The sequence below is a fragment of the Haliotis rubra genome, unplaced genomic scaffold, assembly GCF_003918875.1.
Source record: "Haliotis rubra isolate DU_JTF1 unplaced genomic scaffold, ASM391887v1 Scf670, whole genome shotgun sequence".
In the NCBI taxonomy this organism is placed as follows: domain Eukaryota; kingdom Metazoa; phylum Mollusca; class Gastropoda; order Lepetellida; family Haliotidae; genus Haliotis; species Haliotis rubra.
In genome coordinates, this window is record NW_025767380.1 from 416,879 (window position 1) to 444,170 (window position 27,292).

At 41.0% G+C, this 27,292-nt stretch overlaps 1 protein-coding gene and 2 long non-coding RNA genes across 4 annotated transcripts in view; 1 reads left to right on the top strand and 2 right to left on the bottom strand.

Moving 5' to 3' along the window:
* LOC124257745 (postacrosomal sheath WW domain-binding protein-like) overlaps positions 1–27,292 on the bottom strand; it is a 132,169-nt gene that overhangs the window by 50,678 nt on the left and 54,199 nt on the right. The gene's annotated exons all lie outside the window — the stretch shown is intronic.
* LOC124257749 lies at positions 9,290–27,128 on the bottom strand. Its single transcript, XR_006893354.1, has 3 exons — positions 27,116–27,128; positions 22,384–22,390; positions 9,290–9,433 (listed from the first exon to the last, which is right to left on the bottom strand). It is a non-coding gene; the product is annotated as an uncharacterized LOC124257749 (long non-coding RNA).
* Positions 10,778–13,771, top strand: LOC124257748. The gene is made up of 3 exons (XR_006893353.1): positions 10,778–10,983; positions 13,326–13,390; positions 13,686–13,771. It is a non-coding gene; the product is annotated as an uncharacterized LOC124257748 (long non-coding RNA).

The window sequence follows — 27,292 nt, forward strand, 5'->3', positions numbered from 1 at the left end:
AGTATAGCAGTCACGTCCTCTAGTATAGTTAGTATAGCAGTCACGTCCTGTAGTATAGCCAGTATAGCAGTCATGTCCTGTAGCATTGCTAGTATAGCAGTCACGTACTATAGTATAGCCAGTATAGCAGTCTCGTCCTGTAGTATAGTTAGTATAGCAGTCACGTCCTGTAGTATAGCCAGTATAGCAGTCACGTCCTGTAGTATAGCCAGTATAGCAGTCACGTCCTGTAGTATAGCCAGTATAGCAGTCACGTCCTGTAGTATAGCCAGTATAGCAGTCACGTCCTCTAGTATAGTTAGTATAGCAGTCACGTCCTGTAGTATAGCCAGTATAGCAGTCATGTCCTGTAGCATTGCTAGTATAGCAGTCACGTACTATAGTATAGCCAGTATAGCAGTCTCGTCCTGTAGTATAGCCAGTATAGCAGTCACGTACTATAGTATAGCCAGTATAGCAGTCTCGTCCTGTAGTATAGCTAGTATAGCATGCACGTACTAAGTATAGCTCTTTGAATTACACAATCCTGTGTGAGTTTAACTTTAACTCTTGTGATACATGAGACGATAATTTGCATTTCTCAGATACAAGCTACGTCCCTTAGAAATCAACATGCATCACATTCCTGCGACGTGTACCAACAGGAGCACTCAACTTTAGTTTTAACCCGACGATATGTGATTTCCTGTTGGCGTGAAGGCTTTCTTCATAAACGGAAGTGATAAGAATGTCAGGCAAGCCGAGCCTCTCAATTCATGTCCATAGCAAATACGATTACAAGATGTCAGGAGATATGAATGTCTTGCTCGGTCTAATACCAGGACTAAGAGGACGTTATATGGAGTGAGTGAGTGAGTTTACGTCTTTCAACTGTCCCATGGAAATTAGTGTAAGATGTGTGTGAGTGAGTGAGTGAGTGAGTGAGCGAGCGAGCGAGCGAGCGAGGTTTTACACCGCCTTTGCAACACATCCACAAGAAATCGGTTTCACCGCGCAAACTTTCCGTCCTTCAGCTACGTCATATATTCACGACATTGAGTGAGTGAGTGTGGTTTTATGCCGCTTTTAGCAATATCACAGCAATATCACGGCGGGGGACACCAGAAATAGGCTTCACACATTGTACCCATGTGGGGAATCGAACTCGGGTCTTTGGCGTGACGAGCGAACACTTTAACCACAAGGCCACCCCACTGCCGCAAAGTGAGTGAGTGAATGAAAAAAAATGTTTCCTTATCCATGTCTGTCATCACACTAACCATCTTCCTTGGTTTCATCTTATATCTAAACGTCTCAGATTGGTAGCGCTTCGGGGCTCCCTCCCATATGAAGCAGGTTCATCGTGATATGGCTGAAATATTGTTCATCAAACTCCCACCCGCTTAACAAAATAAACATAGCACAGTTGGTGAGAGCAAGTATAGGAGGATGTACATAAATAATGCAGTCAAACATCCTTGTGTCGAACCTCAGTTGCCTCGAAGTAAATGCTTCGAGTCTGTGTAGTTCATGTTGAGTCATCCTTTTGAGGTTGTGCGGAATCTCTTTTAACTCGAGGGGACCGCCTCCGTTGTGTAGTGGTTAGAGTGTCCGCCCGGAGAGCGGAAGATCGCGGGTTCGATCCCCGACCGCGTCATACCAAAAGACGTTAAAATATGGTACTTGTTGGTGCCAGCCTGGCGATCGGCATTAATAGGTCAAGAGAAACAAGGACTGGTCGGCTCGGAGTCAGTGTAATGTGTCTGAGTGGGGTATTCATGCTTCACTGCGGCATGGTATCTCAGTGGGCTAGCACTATAAAACCAGCTTAAGTCTGGGCTAGTACAAGCAGCCGCACATACACATACACACACATGCACGTCGTCATATGAGCGAATATTCTCAAGCACGACGTTAAACCCAATTTCACCTCACCTCACCTTTTTACTCGAGGGGCGGTGGGGTAGCTTAGTGGTTAAAGCGTTCGCTCGTACGGGTTCGATTCCCCACATGGGTTCAGTGTGTGAAGCCCATTTCCCCCGCCGTGATGTTGCTGGAATATTTCTAAACGCGGCGTAAAATCAACTCACTCAGCCACCCTTATAATTTGAATTACTTTCGTAAGGCCCATTACCTGCGACACAATGGTGTTTAATTGTTTAAAGCTACCTCATATCTCTATTTCATCGTACACCACTTCAAAACATAACGTGTACAGAAAAACTTTTAAAACCACCCCTATGGACCCACCAAACCCATAATGCAAAACTTTTACACCAAAAAACTCGCACTGGGCATTTCCTTGAGATGACAAAAGCTGGATTGTTTTGCAACGATGATGTCATTACATGATTTAAGTAGATTTCTAACTGTTACGATACAAAAAGAATTTATTTATTGCTTTGTTGCTCAGCAATGTTTAAACTATATGGTGGCGGTCTGTAAATAATCGAGTCTGGACCGGACAATCCAGTGACTAACATCAGCAGCATCCATCCACGCAATCAGGATACGATGACACATGTCAACTGCGTCAACCAGAAAACCCCATCCTGTAAGTCGCTTCTCAGCGTAGGTTGATGAAGGCATTATGTAGTGTGTCACTAAGGTTCGAATGAACACTGACATAAACGCTTAAACACCGTTGTCGCAGTTATAATCGCCGTAACACCGTTGTCGCAGTTATAATTGCCGTAACACCGTTGTAGCAGTTATATACGCCATAACACCGTTGTGGCAGTTATAATCGCCGTAACACCGTTGTCGCAGTTATAATCGCCGTAACACCGTTGTCGCAGTTATAATCGCCATAACACCGTTGTCGCAGTTATATACGCCGTAACACCGTTGGCTAAGACATAAACGTCGTAACACCGTTGTCGCAGTTATATACGCCGTAACACCGTTGGCTAAGACATAAACGTCGTAACACCGTTGTCGCAGTTATATACGCCGTAACACCGTTGGCTAAGACATAAACGTCGTAACATCGTTGTCGCAGTTATATACGCCGTAACACCGTTGTCGTAGTTATATACGTCGTAACACCGTTGTTGCAGATATATACGTCATAACATCGTTGTAGCAGTAACTGTTATATACGCCGTAACACCGTTGTCTCAGTTATATACGCCGCAACACCGTTGTAGTAGTTATATACGCCGCAGCTGTTTCCGTTCATATTGCAGGAGATTTCCTCTTAATTCCTGCCGGTAAGCACTGCTGCCGTAGATTCTGTCAACCCTATATTCTAGACAAGCCTGTATTCGAATGAAGATTACACGTCCATACGCAAGGAAGGCGCATTCATACAAATTACAGTAGTACCTTAATTCATGCATAATGCACATCACACCGGTCAAGGATCTGAATTCCTACTTTCATACTTACTTTTAGCTAATTCCACACGTTTCTTAGTATCCTTACATCATTCGAAAACAGAAGCATTCTAAATTCATACGTATTTGGAACATGTAATATAACTATCTCGTCATTAAATGTTGTTAGCGGTATCAAAGCGTTATATGGTTAGACTGATCTCCCTTGAAGACCTTAAGGGAGACAACCCGAGGTCACAACAGGGAATTTTCATTTCATGCTGGAGGTGTGAGTATAGAGTGTATTTAATACCACCAAAAGGTAGTTTAATTAATTAATCTTCAATCAGTTATGTTACTTAGTACTTTTATCTGTTAATATTTATAAAACTAGCCGAGTAACACCACAGTTGAAAATGTGCAATTGGAATATGGAGTGGTGACACTGTTGCCAGAATTATCCCGAATATTTTCAGTAAGTGACACTTTAAATATTCCACGTAACATTGAAACACGATTTATTTGTGTATAATATTCTGGCTGTCAACACACATATATATCCGCAAGTCCTCATAATAATTTACCCAGCAATTACAGAATATATAACGCCCATTCAATGTAAAAGGGGCTGTTTATAATGGAACAAAGACACGGAGGGAAACTGTAGCATATCGGACTCTTCTGTTGTTGAAGTGTATGTGGTTAGAGAACGCAAATTCATGGAACGGTCTCTAATGTAGTGTGTTCATTTTAAAATAGTGATGACTGCACAAACTGCAAACTGCACGAATCACCGTAAACACCGCAACTCTGTCCTGACATATCAGGGGAGGTAACTCTAATAGAGATACACTAACATAGGGATACCAGCGTTTTCCCTCTGGTTAGACGAACACCATACGGACTGTAACTCCAAAGCTGACACCGAATTTTAGAGTAGGGAAATGATAGAACGTGTACTTAATCCCAATCCAGAACACACGAACGCAACACTTACTGCCAAGCCAAACTGCATGGCAATCGGCTGACTTGGCTCAATGATGTTGGGTCCAGATAGTGGAAAATAATATTCAGAAATTATGGAAAGAAATGCTGCATACATCCAACTGCATAAATCCACATTGACAACAAGAGGCACTACTGGTACCAGTTTCGCTGATCTTCAGGTGTAATTTGGAAACGTTCTGATTGATTGGTTAACATCTACAGATTCTTATATTCAAACTCATATTGTTTGGGAGAAATTTTTCTGTGATGCGATATTTTCCGAGGTGTAGCTCTATAAAACAACCCACCCGGTTGAGTTTAGTTTTACGCCGCACTCAGCAATATTCCAGCTATATGGCGGCGGTCTGTAACTAATCGAGTCTGGACCAGACAATCCAGTGATCAACAGCATGAGCATCGATCGGCGCAAATGGGATACGATGACATGTGTCAACCCAGTCAGCGAGCCTGACCACCCGATCCCGTCAGTCGCCTCTTACGACAAGCATGGGTTGCTGAAGACCAATTCTAACCCGGGCCTTCACGGATCTGAAATAAGATTGCCATCTGCAGTAAACTATGTTTATGACGAACTGGCAGATATAACGAACTGTTTTTTCTGTTTGTATTTCATGGCATGAGTTGCAATGGATATAACTGGAAGTGCATTACAGTATGTCGATACTTATCTCGAGTGTTAGATCCTCAATCTTGTTACCTACTTGAAAGTTTCAGTGATCGATAGTTCAGTTAATCGTTTCACGCCTTATTTCGAGTGTTACATCGTCCATCTTGGTACCTAGTGGGCTCTATCTCAAGTGTTCCATCCTCAGTCTTGTTAACTAGTGGAGCGTTTCGGTGATCGATGGTTCAGTGAATCGTTACACCCCTTTTCTCGAGTGTAGGATCCTCAATCTTGTTACCTAGTGGAAAGTTTCAGTGATCGATAGTTCAGTTAATCGTTAAACGCCTTATCTCGAGTGTTTGATCCTCAGTCTTGTTACCTAGTGGACAGTTTCAGTGATCGATGGTTTGGTTAATCGTTTCACGCCTTATCTCAAGTGTTACATCGTCCATTTTGGTACCTAGTGGGACGTTTCGGTGATCGATAGTTCAGTGAATCGTTACACGCTTTATCTCGAGTGTTACATCGTCTATCTTGTTATCTAGTGGGACGTTTTGGTGATCGATGGTTCAGTGAGAGTTACACGCTTTATCGCGAGGGTTACATCGTCCATCTTGTTACCTAGTGCAAAGTTTCAGTGATCGATAGTTCAGTTACACCCCTTATCTCGAGTGTAGGATCCTCAATCTTGTTACCTAGTGGAAAGTTTCAGTGATCGATAGTTCAGTTAATCGTTGCACGCCTTATCTCGAGTGTTTGATCCTCAGTCTTGTTACCTAGTGGACAGTTTCAGTGATCGATGGTTCAGTTAATCGTTTCACGCCTTATCTCGAGTGTTACATCGTCCATCTTGTTACCTAGTGGAGCATTTTGGTGATCGATGGTTCAGTGAATCGTTACACGCTTTATCTCAAGTGTTACATCGTCCATCTTGTTACCTAGTGGAGCGTTTCGGTGATCGATGGTTCAGTGAATCGTTACACCCCTTATCTCGAGTGTTACATCGTCCATCTTGTTACCTAGTGGAGCGTTTTGGTGAGCGATGGTTCAGTGAATCGTTACACGCTTTATCTCGAGTGTTACATCGTCCATCTTGTTACCTAGTGGAGGGTTTCGGTGATCGATGGTTCAGTGAATCGTTACACGCTTTATCTCGAATGTTACATCCTCAGTCTTGTTTCCTAGTGGGACGTTTCGGTGATTGATGGTTCAGTGAATCGTTACACGCTTTATCTGAAATGTCAGATACTCAGTCTTGTTACCTACTCGTCACAACTCGTTTAGGTAGATATTAAATAACACCCATATTTCAGCAATTGTTTTCATTTTGAGAAGATGGATATCCGATTATGGTGAATCTAGTGGACGAATTGAAGTTATGAAGGGAAAAGTTCGATTTACCGAATATGCGAGTGAATCTTATCAACCCTACAGTGCATCTACAGCTCAATAACTTGTTACTGTTGTTATCCGGAGCGTTAGAGCTTATTTCTTGTTACCCATTGCAAAATTAATGTTCATTATAGTCTGTTTGCAGTGAAAACGTACCGATGAATTTCATTTTATACAAAAAAGTAAATCAAATAAAGTGAAATTAAGATTGCGAATTAAACATATAAATTTCAGAATTATATTCAACTTAGGATAAGAGTTGTTTATCACACGATCATAGATTCAAATCGCTATTATTGGTTTGTATTACAAGGGGGTGAGCGCAGTAGATGGAACAATGAAACAAATGTACATGCGGTACGTGATGAGCGTTAACTTACACCAGCCCTACTTGTTCTCGATGTTTCATTTAAAGTGCATACCCCCTTGTAATACAAACCAATAATAGCGATTTGTAACTATGATGGTTTGTTAAACAGATTTTATCCTAAGTTGAATAAAATTCTGAGATTTATATGTTCAATTGGCAAGGTCAAATCATGAGGATTCGTACTTCTAATTTCACTTTATTTGATTTACGTTTTTGTTTAAAGTGAAATTCATCTGTACGTTTTCACTGCAAACAGACTATAGTGTTGGTTATCACTTGTATTGTGCAGATCAAAAACCTATTGTGCAAAAGGGAAAGGCACCGATTATTTCCACGATCAAGACAAGACGAGCGGGAACATTTACTGTTGAGACACGCACATGAGTGTGTTGTTTACATTGCAGTTTCATCAGTCAGGAAATTGTACCAGCTGTTTATGTTTTGACTTAACAAACGTAAAACTAACAAACATACTATTAAAGTTGAATTTGATGTTTCGTTTTTTATGAATTTCGAATAGTCCCCACAGCCCATCGATAATCGCTGACGCAAGAGAGATTATTCGATCAATCACTTCAGCACTACTGTTCATCTCGTGTTCCACAAATTGTCATTCTCCACAGGCCATATATAAATATATTGCGTTTCTCATTACCGCAGGGTCCAAAAATTCGAACTGACCCTAAGATTTTTTAAAAACATTTACACAAGAGAAAATGCAAATTTGACTCTCAAAATGTGCACGAAATTTTCACACTTCTAAGTTTTGATTTTCTATCGGAGGAAAGGTCTAAATTTCCACAGATATCAAGGTGTTTGGGACATAAAATAAATAAAATGTAAAAAAAAATCCGCCCGCCCGCCCCATATTCTTTTGAAAATGTTATGAGAAACAAGAATATCTTTTATGTGGCCTTAACTCGAGCGGCGAATCCTCAAACATTTAACACATATATGGAGCAGTACATGTATGAATTACTGTACGATCATGTAGGTCAAGGTTGTACGATGACGTGGACACGATGACGTCCACAGGGTCAACACATGCGGAAGACGGTCCGATACAAGAGGTAGTTCCCGGTGGTGGTCAGCTGTTTGATGTTCACTTCGTTACAGGTGAGCGGTTTGAAGACCGGAATAGTTATGACACGACATTACTCTGTGAGTGAGTGGGTGAATATGGTTTTACGGCAATTTTAGTAATATTCCACTAATATGACAGCGGGGAACACCAGAAATGGGCTTCACACATTGGGGAATTCGGCGTGACGAGCGATCGCTTTAACCACTTGGCTACACCACTGTCCCCACGGCATTAAGTAACTCAGTCAGAGGCTTCTGTTGAAAACTTAACATATTTGGATCATCAGTTATCTTCAAAAGCATAACGTTACGAGTTTTGCTAGGATTATATATTAAGAAACACACCTATTGTTGTGGAAAATCGTGTCTGGTACGTTAATGCAGTTTGATTGTCATATATATTAGAACAATGATTTCGTGAAGTGAAGGAAACGACATTACAAGTTCAATTAAAACACTCCAAACAATACAAAAGTGTGATCCAACAACATGACAAAATTATATAGTATGACCAGAAGGTATTGAGAATTTTAGGAATATGTTTAATTGGGTTTCTAGTATAAACAACCTTGACCGGTTATCAAGTGTTTGGTTTCATTCAAGAGAGACAACTCCGCTAATCCGTTTTCATTAGTTTGTGAAGAGTTATCTCCCTGTGTTTACTTGCTAGCAGACGACATGTTCAGTGATCCTCAGTATGGCAGATTTAGAGAAGAGAAAGTTGATTTTACAATATTATAACAAGGAGATCAGATCAGCTAAAGTGATTTCAAGTAGAACAGGCATCCCGTTGTCAACTGTTTATCGTGTTTTGAAAAATATTTCAAATGGATATGGCATTGATCACTAGGGAGGCGCAGGTAGGCCCAGAAAAATGACTGTCGGTGACAGGAGGCGGCTTGGTATTCTTGTTTCTAAAAACAAACGATGGATTTTAGAAAACTTAAGGCTGGATATGATTGATAGAGGAACTGTGGCTGTCTGTAAGGAGACAATTAGAACTGAGCTGCATGCAATGGGTTGGCAGAAAAGTCGAGGAATTCCACCACCGATCATGAAACCTGAACAAAAGGAGCAAAGGTTGAACTGGTGCTTACAGCATAGAAATTTTAACTGGGACAATGTGATTTTCTAAAGTTCTGTGTGGCTGTTTCCTAATACACTGAAATTCTGGCCCAAACAAACTGAAAAACCTTTGTATCAGCGCCCAAAGTACAGTCCAAAATTAAACGTGTGGGGTGGCATATCTGTGTTAGGGCCAACGCCCCTCTGTGTATTTGAAGGGAATATGAAAAGAGAGCGGTACACAGATATTCTCGAGGGACATTTACTTCCATCTGATCACGTGTTGTATGGAAATGTTTGGATTTTCCAGCAGGACAACGACCCAAAACATCGTTCAAAGCATTCACAGGCCTGGTTTCGGACCCAAAATATTACATTATTAGAATGGCTAAGCTATAGCCCTGACCTAAATCCAATAGAAAATGTTTGGGGACTTATGAAGGAAAGTGTCAATAAGAAACATCTGACAAATATTGCTGAAATGAAAGAAGAGGTGGTCTGATATTGGAACAGCATGGACCACGACTTTCTAACTTCTTTGATCAGTAGTATGCCCCGCCGCATTGAAGCCTGCATTGCTGCCCATGGTGACTTGTCAAATTACTAACTGTTCATCTGTCTTTGAATCTGGAGTTATGTTCTGCTAATATTCACATTTAATACGTGTGTAGTGAGTGAACATTTGTAAAAAAATTACAATCTTTAAATTCTCAATAATTTCTGGTTGTACTGTATTTCCCCAGGTTAAATTTCACTTGAAACTCGTAGCGATGAGATAAATATTGTCGAGTGATGACTGATAAAACCTCCTCCGTTTCAGCGGAGCCTCAGCCAGACATACACAGTCTGTTCCCTCCATGTCCCAGAGAGGTTACAGAGGTTCCCCATTCAGGTGGGTAGGAAGTGTATTAATGCCACAGTCTAAATCCATTTTACCTTCAGGTGAGGTGAGGTGAAATTGAGTTTAACGTCGTGCTTGAGAATATTTCGCGCATATGACGACGTGCATGCGTGTGTATGTGTATGTGCGGCTGCTTGTACTAGCCCAGACTGAAGCTGGTTTTATAGTGCTAGCCCACTGAGATACCATGCCGCAGTGAAGCATGAATACCCCACACAGACACATTATACTGACTCCGAGCCGACCAATGCTTGTTGTACCCATTAATGCCGATCGCCAGGCAGGGACCAACAAGTACCATAGTTTAACGTCTTTTGGTATGACGCGGTCGGGGATCGAACCCGCGACCTTTCGAACGGACTCTCTAACCACTTCACCACGGAGGCGGTCTTTTTACTTTCAGCGTAGAAGATACTTACATCATCGTAGCTGCAACTTACAATTTCGATACTTTTATCAATGTGGAAGATACTTACATCTTCGTAGGTGATGCTTACATGTGATTGAATGAATGTTACTGTTCCCGAAATATTGTTAAGTAAGATAAAATGATCCTATTTGGCCCATAATAATTTTATTGTAATGATGTCCTGAATGTTCTGTACAAAAAATGCACATCAGATACTTCTATATTGAGCATCAATTGAAACCTGTTTTGTCCGGTGCAACAAGGGCCTAGATTTTGGAAACTCTTAGCGCTAAGATAGTCGTAAAGTTAATGTTAATGTATGGCACTTACGACTATCTTAGCGCTAAGAGAGCTTCGAAAGTCTAGGCCCAGGTTATTATTACCTGAAGCTGCGCTGGGTGCAAGTAGGTTTCATCTAATTAAATAGATGGTGTCATTAAATGAGAACAGGATGAACTGGCCCAGACAAGGCACTGTATACCTGTTCTGCTTTTGCACCAGATCCTGACCCAACAATGACGGTGACGGCGCAACATCATCTACCACCATACCCCACCAACATCCCCATAATGGTACCCCTGGATTCAGAAGACGCTCCAGAGAGCGACCAGCGATACAACGGATTACCCCCCGTATCCACTGTCCATTCCGCCGATCACACCTACTGACTTGGGCCTATTGAACACGTCCGGGGACATATCGGAACCTTCTGACAGACATACAGCTACGCCTCTGTTTGATGACCACGGACAGATGCCTTCAGTGTGTAATGGAGGAGATCCTATGCCGGTGTCACCCGTATGTACAGTTAAACCAATGCAGGTGCTTCTCGAGCCAGCTTCGGACGTTCCAGCGGTAGGTCACTTTCAGACGTATATAGAAGTGCTATTTATTAGTAGTATCAAGGACAGTATTTGGCAACACTTATTTCAGCTGTTGAGGTTTTTGAGTGGAGTCAATAAATTCAGTGGGAAATGACATGGGAATATTCAAATTTGTTATTTTATGACCGAGTTTTGTTAGGTTTATTCAAAAACCCACTGAATTTGATAATTTTTGCGATTAGTCTGTGACTATTTTAAACAATTTGTAAGGACAAATATCAACATGGCTAGTTCAGTGGTCCTTGTGGGTACATCTAGGTAAAACTAGTTACACCGACCTAGTATACATATTTGATAACTTGATTAATATGCGGCCTTTGTAAACAAATTGTAAAGAAATATACTACTCACACTTTGCTAAGGATCACAAAAGTTCACAACTTTTCTTAAGCGTAGGTTCATAATTTGAAATTGTATCCATTTAAAACTGGATAAATGATATGGTAATCTCTCTTTAGGCAAACAGTCACTTTATTCTAACCTTTTGCACTTGATAGATGAGTAACCATAAAAATGGTTTTCATGGCACCAATCAACCATTTTGCAAATCATGGAATGAGTCATTGACAAGTACACAACACCTGTCAATAGCAGGTATGGGTTCCACAAGATGAAATGACGCACTGAAACCTAGGACCCATGCTTACAATAAGCTTAGATATTTCAATCCAAGTTGACCCCACATCATAGTTTTCTGCTGAAGCCATGATTTGATCCTTAGCAAACTGTGAATAGTATATCTCAAATCATTTGCTCATTGGACTTCGTGGGCACAGGGATGGCCCAGTGATCTGAGGCGTCGCTGTGTAATTGTCTCCCCTGGGCATACCAGGAACCTTCGAGCGTGTGTTCGAACCTTTCAATTGGTCCGCTCCAGTTATATTTCTACTACAGTCCGTTTGAGTCAGAAACGGACCGATGAATTTGCAGATTTTATCATTGTACAAAATTGCCACATCAATATAAATAGTACACATGTTTATCATTTACTAATACCCAACAGCTTTCTTATATTTGAAAATTTTCCGGACTCCACCAAAAAAAGTTCTTTAAGAAACTATCATTAAAATGTTGACACAGTTCACTATTTGTTACGAGGGAGGAGTGCAGAGAAAGGGACAGCCAGGTGTTAGAGAAGCACGTGCACAAGTGCCCACCAAGTTCTTGATTCATTAGCCTGTGCTGTGCCGTCTCCATCCTTTCTCGCACACCTGGCTGTCATTTTCTCTGCACTCCTCCCTCGTAACAAATAGTGAACTGTGTCAAAATTTTAATGATAGTTTCTTTTGGTGGAGTCCGGAAAATTTTCAAATATAAGAAAGCTGTTGGGTATTAGTAAATGATAAACATGTGTACTATTTATATTGATGTGGCAATTTTGTACAATGATAAAATTTGCAATTCATCGGTCCGTTTCTGACTCAAACGGACTGTAATAGGTTTTTCTTTCACGGAGCAGTAGCCATATGAAACCTGCATCATTCTTCATGATACGTTTTGTTAGGGTATTAATAGATACCACGATGCATATATGAAATGGTAGATGCGTCAGGAGAAAATGTGGAAGATGAGAGTATATCGGATCTGTTATTATGTTATTGAATATTCAAAGAATTGTTGCTAAATTTGATTACGCCAATTTAGCTATCACTCATTCCTGCAAAAGTCTGTAATAATTAATGTGAAGAATGGTAGAAGTGTGTAAGAAATACAAAACAATATAAACACACGAAATGCGACTTTGTATTTTTATTTTAACAGAAATAAATAATTAATTACAAAAATAACAAAGTGTACAAGCATCCTTGGAGTTCTAAGTGCCATTCAAATACTTTTCAGAGAAAATAATTGAAGCTGGAGAATTACTTACTAGAAAATTAAGAGTGTGAAAAAGTCAACGGAGATTAGTTTCTTTTGCTCCTTAGCATACATCTCGCTGAAGTCAGGTCAGGACAGTTTGTGAGAAGTTATCTCCCTTGAATATATTGTAGTGACCTTCGACCGACCCTCTGAGAAAAATACATTTATTAATCATGTACATTTTGAAGGGACCGTTCATGATTTATGGCTGGACAATGGGGGTGGGGATGATGTTGATTTTAAGGGGTGGGTGTGGGTGTGGTGGTTATCATTTACTTTGTGCATAACTTTTCGGAAGGGAGGAGGAGGAGGAAGAATTCACATTGTACATGCTCCTGCATAAAAATCATCATTACCCACACCACCCCACCAGCGAGATATTATGAGCGGTCCCTAAATAAATACGTTGCAAAGTGCATGACAGTTTCAAACATTCTATTTAATATTAAACAGACTTCCCCTGCAAACACCCATCATCGGCGTCGGCGAGGAACACTACCTCAGATTGTCTTAGCACGGTATGGTGAGATGCGGTCGTTATAACCGATTTTACTGTATTAGCGTACGTATATAATGGAGCTTCAAACTGTCATGTTATAAATTCTTAATTATATTCAGGAGAATGAATTAGTAAATCTTTCGGTATGAACCATCTCAAAGTCAATAAAAAATGTCTATGTTTTCCATCAGACCGAGGCATACTATGGTTTTAGTACGTAAGCCATTATTAACCAGTAGGGCTTTTGTAATTGCGGTAGGGTGAACCATTGCTTTGAGTAAGGGTTAAAATCTGTGATTGGATCTGCTTCCCAGACGTCGACATGAGGGCATCAATCACCTGCTGCATCTGGTGGTGAGCATCCTCTTCTGTCCTTGGCTCATCTTCTGGGTGGTCTTGTTGAGTACCGTATAGCTACTGCATCTCCTATCGATAATCCTATTTTCTGCATGACTGATCTTGTTGAGTACTGAGTAACTAATGCATCTCCTATTGATAATCCTATTTTCTGCATGACTGATCTTGTTGAGTACTGAGTAGCTAATGCATCTCCTATTGACAATCCTATTTTCTGCATGACTGATCTTGTTGAGTACTGAGTAGCTAATGCATCTCCTATTGATAATCCTATTTTCCGCATGACTCATCTTGTTGAGTACTGAGTAGCTACTGCATCTCCTATTGATAATCCTATTTTCTGCATGACTGATCTTGTTGAGTACTGAGTAACTACTGCATCTATTGATAATCCTATTTTCTGCATGACTGATCTTGTTGAGTACTGAGTAGCTAATGCATCTCCTATTGACAATCCTATTTTCTGCATGACTGATCTTGTTGAGTACTGAGTAGCTAATGCATCTCCTATTGATAATCCTATTCTGCCCCTGACTCAACTTGTTGAGTAGTGAGTAACTAATGCATCTGCTATCGATAATCCTATTTTCCACATGACTGATCTTGTTGAGTACTGAGTAACTAATGCATCTCCTATTGACAATCCTATTTTCCGCATGACTGATCTTGTTGAGTACTGAGTAGCTAATGCATCTCCTATGGATAATCCTATTCTGCCCCTCACTCAACTTGTTGAGTAGTGAATAACTAATGCATCTGCTATTTATGATCCTATTTTCCGCATGACTCATCTTGTTGAGTACTGTATAGCTACTGCATCACCTATTGACAATCCTATTTTCCGCATGACTGATCTTGTTGAGTACTGAGTAACTAATGCATCTCCTATTGATAATCCTATTCTGTCCCTGACTCATCTTGTTGAGTAGTGAGTAACTAATGCATCTGCTATCGATAATCCTATTTTCCACATGACTGATCTTGTTGAGTACTGAGTAACTAATGCATCTCCTATTGACAATCCTATTTTCTGCATGACTGATCTTGTTGAGTAATGAGTAGCTAATGCATCTCCTATTGACAATCCTATTTTCTGCATGACTGATCTTGTTGAGTACTGAGTAGCTAATGCATCTCCTATTGATAATCCTATTCTGCCCCTGACTCAACTTGTTGAGTAGTGAGTAACTAATGCATCTGCTATCGATAATCCTATTTTCCACATGACTGATCTTGTTGAGTACTGAGTAGCTAATGCATCTCCTATTGATAATCCTATTTTCTGCATGACTGATCTTGTTGAGTACTGAGTAGCTACTGCATCTCCTATTGATAATCTATTTTCCTATTTGATCTGCATGACTCATGCATCTCCTATTGATAATCCTATTCTGCCCTGACTATTGAGCTACTGCATCCTATTGATAATCCTATTTTCCGCATGACTGATCTTGTTGAGTACTGAGTAACTAATGCATCTCCTATTGACAATCCTATTTTCTGCATGACTGATCTTGTTGAGTACTGAGTAGCTAATGCATCTCCTATTGATAATCCTATTCTGCCCCTGACTCAACTTGTTGAGTAGTGAGTAACTAATGCATCTGCTATCGATAATCCTATTTTCCACATGACTGATCTTGTTGAGTACTGAGTAACTAATGCATCTCCTATTGACAATCCTACTTTCCGCATGACTGATCTTGTTGAGTACTGAGTAACTAATGCATCTGCTATTGATAATCCTATTTTCCTCATGACTGATCTTGTTGAGTACTGAATAGCTACTGCATCTGTTATTTATAATCCTATTTTCCGCATGACTGATCTTGTTGAGTACTGAGCAGTTACTGCATCACCTATTGATAATCCTATTTTCCGCATGACTGATCTTGTTGAGTACTGAGTAACTAATGCATCTCCTATTGATAATCCTATTTTCCGCATGACTGATCTTGTTGAGTACTGAGTAGCTACTGCATCTCCTATTGATAATCCTATTTTCCGCATGACTGATCTTGTTGAGTACTGAGTAACTACTGCATCTCCTATCGATAATCCTATTTTCCGCATGACTGATCTTGTTGAGTACTGAGTAGCTAATGCATCTCCTATTGATAATCCTATTTTCCGCATGACTGATCTTGTTGAGTACTGAGTAGCTACTGCATCTCCTATTGATAATCCTATTTTCCGCATGACTCATCTTGTTGAGTACTGAGTAGCTACTGCATATCCTTTGGAACATGCATTCTTTTGTGTCCCTTGATGAGAACCCGGTAGCAGCTACTATAATATTAGCCATCTCAATCTGCCAATCTCAATCTTCGTTGAGTACTGAGTATTTACTACACCCCCTATTGAGTACTCTCTTCTGTCACTGGGGCGGTGGGGTAGCCTAGCGGTTAAAGCGTTCGCTCGTCACGCCGAAGACACGGGTTTGATTCCCCACATGGGTACATTGTGTGAAGCTCATTTCTGGTGTCCCCCGCCGTGATATTGCTGGAATATTGCTAAAAGCGGCGTAAAACCAAACTCACTCACTCTTCTGCCACTAACGTTATAAGCAGCATGTTGTGGCTCTGGCTCATCTAGCAATAGTTTTCACAAATCTCAGCAGATTGCCTTTTGATATCGAATATAACACTTGTCCATAACAGTTTAAAAAGTCAGAGGACTGCTCATGATAGTTTAAAACAGATTATCGACTAATGTTGATGTAATTATTGTCAAATGACACGTGAAAAAAATTCGATTAATCGTAAAATTACTTATTTCCAAAAAATAACCTGTTTTGAGTTCGAAAAATACAGCTTGACATTGGCAGAGATCATTCGTGACCCACTCGTGTAATTCCGGGACAAGCCGAATACCGTTGCAGGTTACGGAAAGGGGCGAGTGGTGACGAATGATAACAAGCATCGAGTGAGGGACGAGTCTTCTTGCAGGTTACGGAAAGGGGCGAGTGGTGACGAATGTGGCAGAGATATGAGTGATAGCATATAATTGTGACGTCATGGTAACCGATGACGTCACAATGTTCAGCAGAGCAATGAGATTCAATTTCACTATTGCGATATCTCCCAAGCGGTATGTCCTGTGGAACCCAGTATTAAAGATAATCTCCTCCCTCCTGTGGTAAATACCCAGGACCCATTCCTAACAAAGCTTTATCAAAACAGAACAGGGATAGGATGTGGTCTGTTATCCTCTAGTCTTCCTATAGACTGGTTTACCTGTCTTACAGCGCTTGCGTATTTCAAGCTTTGTTTTGCAGTTAGGACTCGAGGTGAGATTTCTCGACTGGTTTCCTTCTACGATTATGCTATTTTCAGTGTCTTCATGAGCGCACCTCAAACCGGAAGTCGAGACGCAAGGGGACAAAGCAATGGTTATAGACAGCAACAAGGAAATATAGACAGGAGATGCATGTGGATTATATTTTACATTCCGAAACATCACGTTTTCTGGGTACTGCATCTATTCAGATTAGGCACACAACACTAAAATGTACATATTGTTTTTAATAAACCGTTATTTTTCCTACCTTGTTGCCTTCCTTTGGAATCAGTATGTACCTACTAATATTTCAACGGTATTACCAGACGGACTTCAGACGTCCACCTTTTCGGTATCTCCACGCGAAGTTCACAACTACATAAAGCGTACATAAATAGAGAATACTACACGAGGTCTCATTACATACGAATTATACGAAACGAGTGTCCTTCCTATGGTATCTGACCGAGCGAAAGCGAGGTCAGATAACATAGGAAGGTCACGAGTTTCGTATAATTCGTATGTAATGAGAACGAGTGTGGTATTTTATTTATTACCCACGTCTTACATGCATTAAATTGACAAAATAGCGTATTTTTGTTAATATTTTGGTTTCAAACCGAAACCGGTTTCATAAAGAGGTTGCGGAAGAGTTTTGTACTGTAGTACAATATTTGCATGACGTCACACTGTAATGACGTCACTGCCTTGGTAACCGACGTCACGATGCATGTCGGTTGTCATCGCCTCGTACAGCCTCCTACAGTAAACTACTCCGTAGCACCCCGTTTCTTGGTTTGCAGTTGCTTCATTCGGCTAACATCACTGGTGGAAACATTGCGTTTATGTTTTTCGACGGATATAATGTCTCAGTTCGACTCACAATTAAACAGCGACACGGCAACGTTCGCGATGTTTACATTCCCACAATGCATTTAAGTTGTAGAATGAATGAATTCACGTGTTTGTTATGAATGAAAAAATAGTTACGTCAGAATGTGACCTAATTGAGAGGTCATCGGTTATCCAATCAAATCGTTAGAATATCAGGTCAAGTCGTTACGACACAGGTCAACGCGATACGACACACGTGTGATGTACGAGATTAGTATGCAACTACCCATACGTTGACCACGTGGGTAATAAAAGGCAATACAAGTGAGGTGAGGTGAAATTGGATTAAACGTCGTGCTTGAGAATATTTCGCTCATATGACGACGTGCATGCGTGTGTATGTGTATGTGCGGCTGCTTGTACTAACCCAGACTGAAGCTGGTTTTACAGTGCTAGCCCACTGAGATACCATGCCGCAGTGAAGCATGAATACCCCACTCAGACACATTATACTGACTCCGAGCCGACCAGTCCTTGTTGTACCCATTAATGCCGAGGGCCAGGCAGGGACCAACAAGTACCATATTTTAACGTCTTTTGGAATGACGCGGTCGGGGATCGAACCCGCGACCTTCCGCTCTCCGGGCGGACGCTCTAACCACTACACCACGGAGGCGGGCAAAAGGCAATACAAGCCTTGGCAGTATTTCAGTGCTTACTTGAGTGAGTGAGTATGGTTTTACGCCGCTTTTAGCAATATTCCAGCAATGTCACTGAGAGGGGGACATGAGAAATGAGCTTCACACATTGTACCCGTGTGTGGAATAGAACTTGGGTTCCTTTTTTTAGTTGTCCTCCGTCCGCCTTGAGTTTTCATTCTTGAAATGATAGACAGTTTTCTTTTCTCAGTTTTCGCTGCTGTGGAAAATTTGTGCGATGTGATGCAAATAACGTTCACACTTACGACAAACGAGGTTGGTTGTCTCTCTCCTTATCTATATCTAAATATCGAAACAAAACCGAGATAAATTGTTGATATCCAATATTGTTATTATCCAGAGATAACTTGTTATAACTATTATAAAAATGTACAACATTACGCATAAATGTGAACCTTCACATGTTTTATGGAGCGGCATTAATATAAGCCAATTAGGTTTGTTTGTCAATCTTTTTCTTTCTTCTTGAATGGAATAAAATATGTTTAAACGATATCTAAAAATAAACATGTTTCAGAAGCAAGCCGAACCGATGTGCGTCATAAATCAGTTTTTTAGAAATATCGAGACAACCGTATTGAGTTAAAAGAGCATAAATAATGATAAATTATGAAGGATTTTGCCGGGACCGAGATGTTCTATCGAGACAACCGAGATATCGAGTTATCCGAGTTCGACACAACGGTGCTCGACTGTATTACCAAGTTCACAAAAATACTGAAAATACGTTGCACAATTAGTTGAAAAATATTATTTATAATTATTTTTTAAAGAGCAGCATTAATTGTATTCGCTTGTCCGCTCTCTTGAGGCTGGAGATGAAAACATGAAAATATGTATGGCCGAACAGAGTCAAGTTTGGAAATCTGAAACTTTTCTCGTACTGCGTTCATTCGTAACTACTCGCCTCTTTCCGTGACCTACAAGAAGACTCCCGAGACGCCACCCGGCTTGCCGGAATGACACGAGTAGTTACGAATGGTTCAGTGTTGTGTTCGTCCGAGATTTTGAGGAAGCACGTGCCTTAGTTGCGGCGAAGCTAGGCACGAAAGACTCCCCGGATGTCAATGTAAGTCAGCAGACAGACGGCCGTGGTACATCAAACAAGCTAAGCACTGCACAGTTATAAAGGTAACAGTTTAATCTCGCTGGTTATTTTTAATACGAATGAGGTAAATCTAAAACCAGTGCACATTGAGTCATTGTTTAGGTTTGGGGCAAATATCGGGTCCCTTGTGCTTGTGTTTAATGTTATTCGACATGATTCTTAAGTCAATTGTATTCTGTCCCGTTTGGGGGCAATGGGGTAACCTATAGCGGCCTTCACACGGCAAACTAAAGTTTGACAACACATATCGTCAAACTCGAGTTTGAGAGTGTAAACATTACAACAACTCGCCACCAACACTATTTTCAGAGTTGTCAGGCTGTTGTCGAGAAATAAGATCGGTCTCTAATCTCACCAACTTTTCCATCAAACTTTCGGTGTTGTCAAACTCGACTTTGACGTGTGAAGTGTCGTCAAACTCTTGTTGTTCAGAAACATCCAATCGCAGTCAACGAAATTGTCACGTGACCGCATCGCGAGAGACAGGGCGCTCAAGTGACACGAACGTTTGACAAGATGTTTGACAACTTTTAATTTTTTAACAACATGTGTTGTCAAAGTTGAGTTTGCCGTGTGAAGGCCGCTTAATGGTTAAAGCGTTCGCTCGTCACGCCGAAGACCCGGGTTCGATTCCACACATGGATACCATTTCTGGTGTCCCCCGCCGGGATATTGCTGGAATATTGCAAAAAGCTCACTCACTCACTATCCCGATTGAAATGGTACGACAAAACGACTATTCAGCTTAAAATTACTACGGTTTTACTGTATCTTTGGCAGATTTGCATGCGAATATTTGGACCTTCCTATTGATGAGAGTACAATTAGCAGTGAAAAGGTTTCAAGTTCATATGTTTAGGCGCACTAATAATCATGTTTGGTAGGTTCGGGACACAAACTTCCGCAAAGGGACGTAATGAGGAGTCACTCCTCGATGTCAGTAGAATCTACGGAAGCCCAAATTGACCATAAAACACCTCTCATAATGCTCACAAATTGAACTACAAATGTCGTCAATCTGGTGTCAGAGGGTGTGGAAATAGCATTTGTGTTAGAATAAAATAAGAAATGTGATCATCGAAGAGTGAGTGAGTGAGTATGGTGTTACGCCGCTTGTAACAATAGTCCAGCAATATCACGGCGGAGGACACCAGAAATGGGCTTCACACATTGTACCCATGTGGGTAATCGAACCGGGGTAATCGGCGTGACGAGCGAACGCTTGAACCACTGGGCTACCCCTCCGCCCCGATCATTGAAGATGTGAATTAATATAATCCAGTTGTTGCATAGGATCCAAGGGACAAAAAACAAGGATGAAATGGACGGGGCAGGAGTCAGGTGCTGATGTTGATGAAACACCATTGGAAACAACTGGTCCACACCCAACTGGCCCGCGACAGATACGCTATCTGCCAGATGCCCAAAGAAAGGCAAAGACCTTTTCTCCCAAAAGATTGACATTACCTTCCTAATCACGGTCAATCTGTAACGTAAATGTAGAGAGGATATTACCCAGTATTTCCTCATTGCCCTCTAGCTCCTGGAGTTGCAGCCCAAACTGTAAGATGTTCTGTTTACTGCCCTTTTTTGCAACCTGCGACCATCGTTGTGTCAGAGCGTTGTCAACTTTGAAACATTTGATGAACTGGGCATGATAAGTTCACATAATGCGAAAGGATAAAACAGTCATGCAACACTAGAAATAACTGGCGAAATATACATACCGATAACGTGGCCAGTTTCTCTGTCACCATGGTGGACAGCTCTGCAGCAGTCCTCCGCTGGGGCTGCTCATAAATCGTTCTTTGCTTAGGCAGCACAAACAGCGGGACAAGGCGTTTCTTCTTGGCAGACAGACCGTCAGCTGTGCTGGATCAAATCACAAATGAACCCAACGTCAAAACAGCAATTAATGCATGACCCATTCGTAATATGATGATCAATACACAAAATAATAGGAAGCTGGTTAAGTGATGTCAGGCAGATGACGTGATCATGACTATGCAATGTTGGTAAGATGTTAACTGGAATACTATAACATGCTAGTGTGAATGCAATTTAAACGTCCTTGTGATGGTGATATACACATAAAAAACATTAAAACAACTGCATGACGTACCGATAAGTGTGCCGATTTCCCCGACAGTGCGCTACGCAACTGTCCATCACCGGATCGAAGGCAACGTGGTCCAAACCAGTTAGTGGTTTCATGGTATCTGGTGATGACAAGTAGCCACTTTTGCGTATCCAATGCCGGAAACCAGCGATTTCTGCCTCTAAGGACGAGTCATCAGTGGTGCTAAAAACATCGTCGCTCACTAAAGAAAAGTGTTGAAGTACCTTGCTTCTGATCTGTAAAGAATACATATTCAAATCATGTTGCAGATGATGAACTAATCTCCTAATTAATAACCAGTTGCAGGAAATCTACATCCAGACGGGAGTGAGGGCGAACGTGAAATTCGAAACACCGGATGGAAATGCCCCATTGGAGTTCTGCACCGGAAATTATCATCCAGTATGTATGACAAATGCCAACGATATACAGAAACATCACATACGTATACGACAATACAGTACCAAATGATTAGGACAACAAGTCTATTTGAACATTTATCAATTGTATAGGTACAATGTTATCAAAAATTAGTGTGTGTGATACACCACATAACTCTCGGTTATTTACTTGCAGGAAGCTATGACAACAAAAACGAAAACACTAACCATGCCACCGCCACCTCAAAATATAATGCCACCACAAAATCTAATGCTACCTCAACATCTAATGCCACTTCAAAATCTAATGCCACCTCAAAATCTAATGCCACCTCACAATCTAATCCCACCTCAAAAATCTAATGCCACCTCAAAATCCGACCTCAAAATCTAATGCCACCTCAAAAATCTAATGCCACCTCAAAATCTAATCCCACCTCAAAAATCTAATGCGACCTCAAAATCTAATGCCACCTCAAAATCTAATGCCACCTCAAAATCTAATGCCACCTCAAAATCTAATGCCACCTCAAAATCTAATGCCACCTCAAAATCTAATGCCACCTCAAAATCTAATGCCACCTCAAAATCTAATGCCACCTCAAAATCCCACCTCAAAATCTAATGCCACCTCAAAAATCTAATGCCACCTCAAAATCTAATGCCACCTCAAAAATCTAATGCGACCTCAAAATCTAATGCCACCTCAAAAATCTAATGCCACCTCAAAATCTAATGCCACCTCAAAATCTAATGCCACCTCAAAATCTAATGCCACCTCAAAAATCTAATGCCACCTCAAAATCTAATGCCACCTCAAAAATCTAATGCCACCTCAAAATCTAATGCCACCCACTCAAACTGTCTCTACTACCAAGTGTCCGACTGTTACTAAAACCCAAGTTACATCAACCGTCACACTAACATCTACTCAAACTGTTCACCCCCCCCAATATCTAGTAATGAGACGATAACTACCACCAGCGCCACTGCTAACCCACATTGCATTACCAACACAAGCATTAGCACCAGTAACACTCCAGTTCTTCTACTAAGTCCAGCACCAGCACCAGCACAACCATCAATCCTAATAAGGAGACCAGTGGCACTTGTCACATGACAACAAGGAAACGAAGCCACACCAAAACCACAACTATGGACAGGGATGACGTCGTCTGTGCAGCATCACATACGACAGAAAGGCTGATCATGACAGAAACCTCCACAAGTACTGGATAGGATGGCAAAGCCATAAGAGCAACTGTGATTATTGGGTCCATTTGACATGCCTAGGCATTCATGTAAAGTGCATCATCCATCTTAAATACATGTCATTCTACTGTCCAGTTCACAACAATCATCCCATAAGTGTTTAACATAGAAATCAGAACAAAATACGTACAGTCTGTTAGAGTGCAATTCATTGGGGAGATTTTGACCCAAACTCAAAAACAAATAATCGTAAATGACTCAAACCAACGCCAAAGGAAATAGGAAAACACACCCACTCTGCAGAATTTTGTTATGATTTTTGTAAACAAAATAAAACGTTGTTTAACAAAACCATTATTTTCATTCGATATTTTAAGATTTGTGAAAAGGGATTAGCGACAGCTCAGGTAGCAGCCAGGTAAGTGAGAGGCACGGGGAAGTTTGTCACGTGACTGTTTATCCTACTGAGTGAGTAATTGATTCATCTTACACAATGAAGTTTACTGCTGATGTTATAGCTTTAGTTTACAAGCTCTACGACTTCAAGTCTGAAACTCAACTGGCAGACCATTTTATGCATTTGACACAATTTTTAAACGTACATCTTGTGCTGTTGGGGTTCCAGAGCAGCAATTGAAAACATTATTAAAACAACGCCAAACTCCATCTGCAAACCGGAGCGCCCAGGAGGGGGGCGTATCAAAAGCCATGAAAATTGAAAAATTGATTCGTTTCAAAAACAACTTGTCAAGAACACAATAGGTTTATATAGCAAGAATAGACACTTATCCTTACGCATTTTTCAAAAAGAAATGGCAGACAGTATTTATTCATTAAAGAGGCCCTCGCCCATAATACAATCAGACTGACATTGTGTTTAGTGGGTGCGCAAAACAACTTTGCAGCTCTGTCCTGGAGTTTATCAATTTCTGTACATGGTATAAGTATAGACCAACATTGTATATGACAGCATCATTTTCGCTTTGCAAAAGATTTACGACAGAGTAATGAGTAAGTGGTTCTTTAGTGAACTTTGTTAAAATTACTGCATCTAAACCTTGATATAGCAATTCTAAAATGCATAGGGATATCACAACACATATCTTTCAACATTTAAGAAAGTTTTGATCTCCTTGTAAGTTATACATTTAGGAGATTCATTAATTGATGAGAACCAAAAGTGTTTTAAGTTATCACCTAGCCTTAGCTTGAACAGATGCACAAAATATTCCACACTTCCAATTTCTTGGCTTAGCCAAGCATTACCAAATCCATCTTGAAACAGGATGTGCCTAACTTTTGTTACCCAGGTATTATAGCCTAAGCTATCTAGTGATCTTAACATTGATGTGGAAGTCTATTTTCTGGCGTATTTAGAAGTCTACACCAAAATTTGATCACTCTTGAAATGTACAAATGCTGTAATGGGAGTCTGCCACACTCTCCAAGAACCATACCTTTTAATGTATTTTTTTTTCACCCTTAAGTATTGTTTACAAAATTTAATTTGCACAGCCTCTTATTTTGGAGTGACATGTTCCCCAGATTTCAGAGCCATAACAAATTAAAGAATAGGCACAACCATTGAATCAACAATATTAAATAGATCAGTGAAAACTATGTTACCAATTTTCCTCTGGAAACCATTTAAAGACATTATAGCTTTAGAGGCCAGAGATGCAAGACATGTCTAGGCTTTACTCCAGGCAAGCTTGGGTGTGAAAACTAATCCTAAATACCTATAAAAAGGAACCGTTTCAACGGGGGACTGACTGACTGAGTTTGGTTTTACGCCGCTTTTAGCAATATTCCAGCAACATCACGGCGGGGGACACCAGAAATGGGCTTCACACATTGTACCCAAATGGGGATTCGAACCCGGGTCTTCGGCGTGACGAGCCAACGCTTTAACCACTAGACTACCCCACCGCCCCTTCAACGTGGGAACCATTATAGGACCATTTCTCACAATAACGAAGAGGCCCCTCATTTCTAAAAACAATATTGGTTTTGTTTAAGTTAACTTTCATCCCTGTACTGTTACGAAAGCTTTGTAAAACATTTAACTTCTTTTGAAGCAAATTTCATGTACCAGATAGTGCTGAAATATCATCTGCAAACATAAGTGCACATAAATTCGAGAAAAATTGATTAATGAAGATTCCTTGACCTCCCTCCAATTCCAATTTCTTATACAGATCGTCAATAAATATAAGAAACATCTGTGGGCTTAGAATACATCCCTGCCTTGTACCTACAGAACATTTAAAACAAGATGAAAGGCCATGTTTAGTTCTGACACAGGCTGAAAGATTGGAATGCATTGATGCAATAATATACTGAGCCGCCAGTCAAAATCCAGATTTATAAACACTTGACTTTTGACAGATAATGCATGAAAATAGGTACATATTAACAATCAACACTTATTGCATGATTATTGGGACATGTCAGTCAATGCATGGACACATTGTTGGTTTACTTTGCATTGAAGACAAAATCGAAATTGATCCAACAAGTCAGAAGCGCATGTCCACCTCGTGCATTCACTACAGCTGTGCACCGCCTGAACATGGAGTGAACCAGACGGTTGACAAAGGCCCTAGGGATTGCCGCACATGTCCGGATGATGGCTGCCTGGAGTTCTGCTGCAGTTGTCGGACTTCATTCAGTCGTCTCTGCAGCTCGTCCCAAAAATGTTCGATCGGGTTTAAATCGGGACTGACAGCAGGCCATGGCAGTAGTCGGATGTTGTGCTGCTGGAAAAATGCCTGAGTGACTCTAGCAGTGTGGGGCCTGGCATTATCTTGCTGGAAAATGTGTTGCTGGTGTCGGACGAATAATGGCACAACCTGGGGTCGGAGGATCTGGTCGATATAACGTTGGGCAGTGACTCCATTTCCCCGACCTGGCCCAATATTCTGGAAGAATACTGGCCCTAATCTCTGATTCAGGCCAATCGCTGCCTGTACCATAACGCTCGGACCTCCCCATGCATCAACTTCCATTACACATTCGTCAGCAAAGCGTTCACCTCGCCTTCGCCATATTCGAACTCAGCCGTCAGCATGACGAATGCAAACCCGACTTTCATCAGAGAACAATACCAGTCTCTACTGTTGTTGACGCCAGGTTCGATGCAACGTAGCCCACTGCAGGCGATTCTGACGATGTCTCGGTGTGAGGATAGGACGTCGAGCTGGACGACGACAACGGAGGTGGACTGCTCTGAGTCTGCGCCGAACTGTATCTCCGCTTATTGTTCGGTTGTGACGTCCAATAGTCTGTCGGACAGTCTCGTTGGCAGATATGAATCGATCCCCGATGTGCGAACGTTGAATGTGTCGATCTTGTGCCGTGGTGTTGTGACTCTCGGACGTCCAAGACGTTGGCGGTCAGCAGTGGTCTGTGTAGCAGCAAAACGTTCCTGAAGACGGTAGATGGTCGTTATGTGCACATGGAATGCATTGGCAACATCTGCAACACTCTGTCCAGCTTCAAGACGGCCGATGGCTTGTTCCCTCTGTCGCGTCGGTAACCTTGGCATTCTTGGTGGGCGTTTTTCGGGAGTGATTTCAAACTGATTTGAGTTCATTTTTATACCCTACGTGTCCGTGACAAAATGTGCATCATGATTTTCATGAAATACTTCTCCAACCACATCCCACGGGCAATTCAATTGCTGCGTTTTGGCGATGTGCAATATCCAAGAGAAATCACCAAACAGAACCTGAACATTAACAAACTGTTTTTTCACAACAAAGGTAACCAATGTGTAGTTACACTATAATATTTACCAATGTTCTGTCGAATATTTATTAATTTTGAAAAACTTGCGTTTTTTATGTAGTTCAGTATATTATAAAACTTGCCAGATACTCCCGCCCTATGTAAAGAGGCTAAAAAACATCAT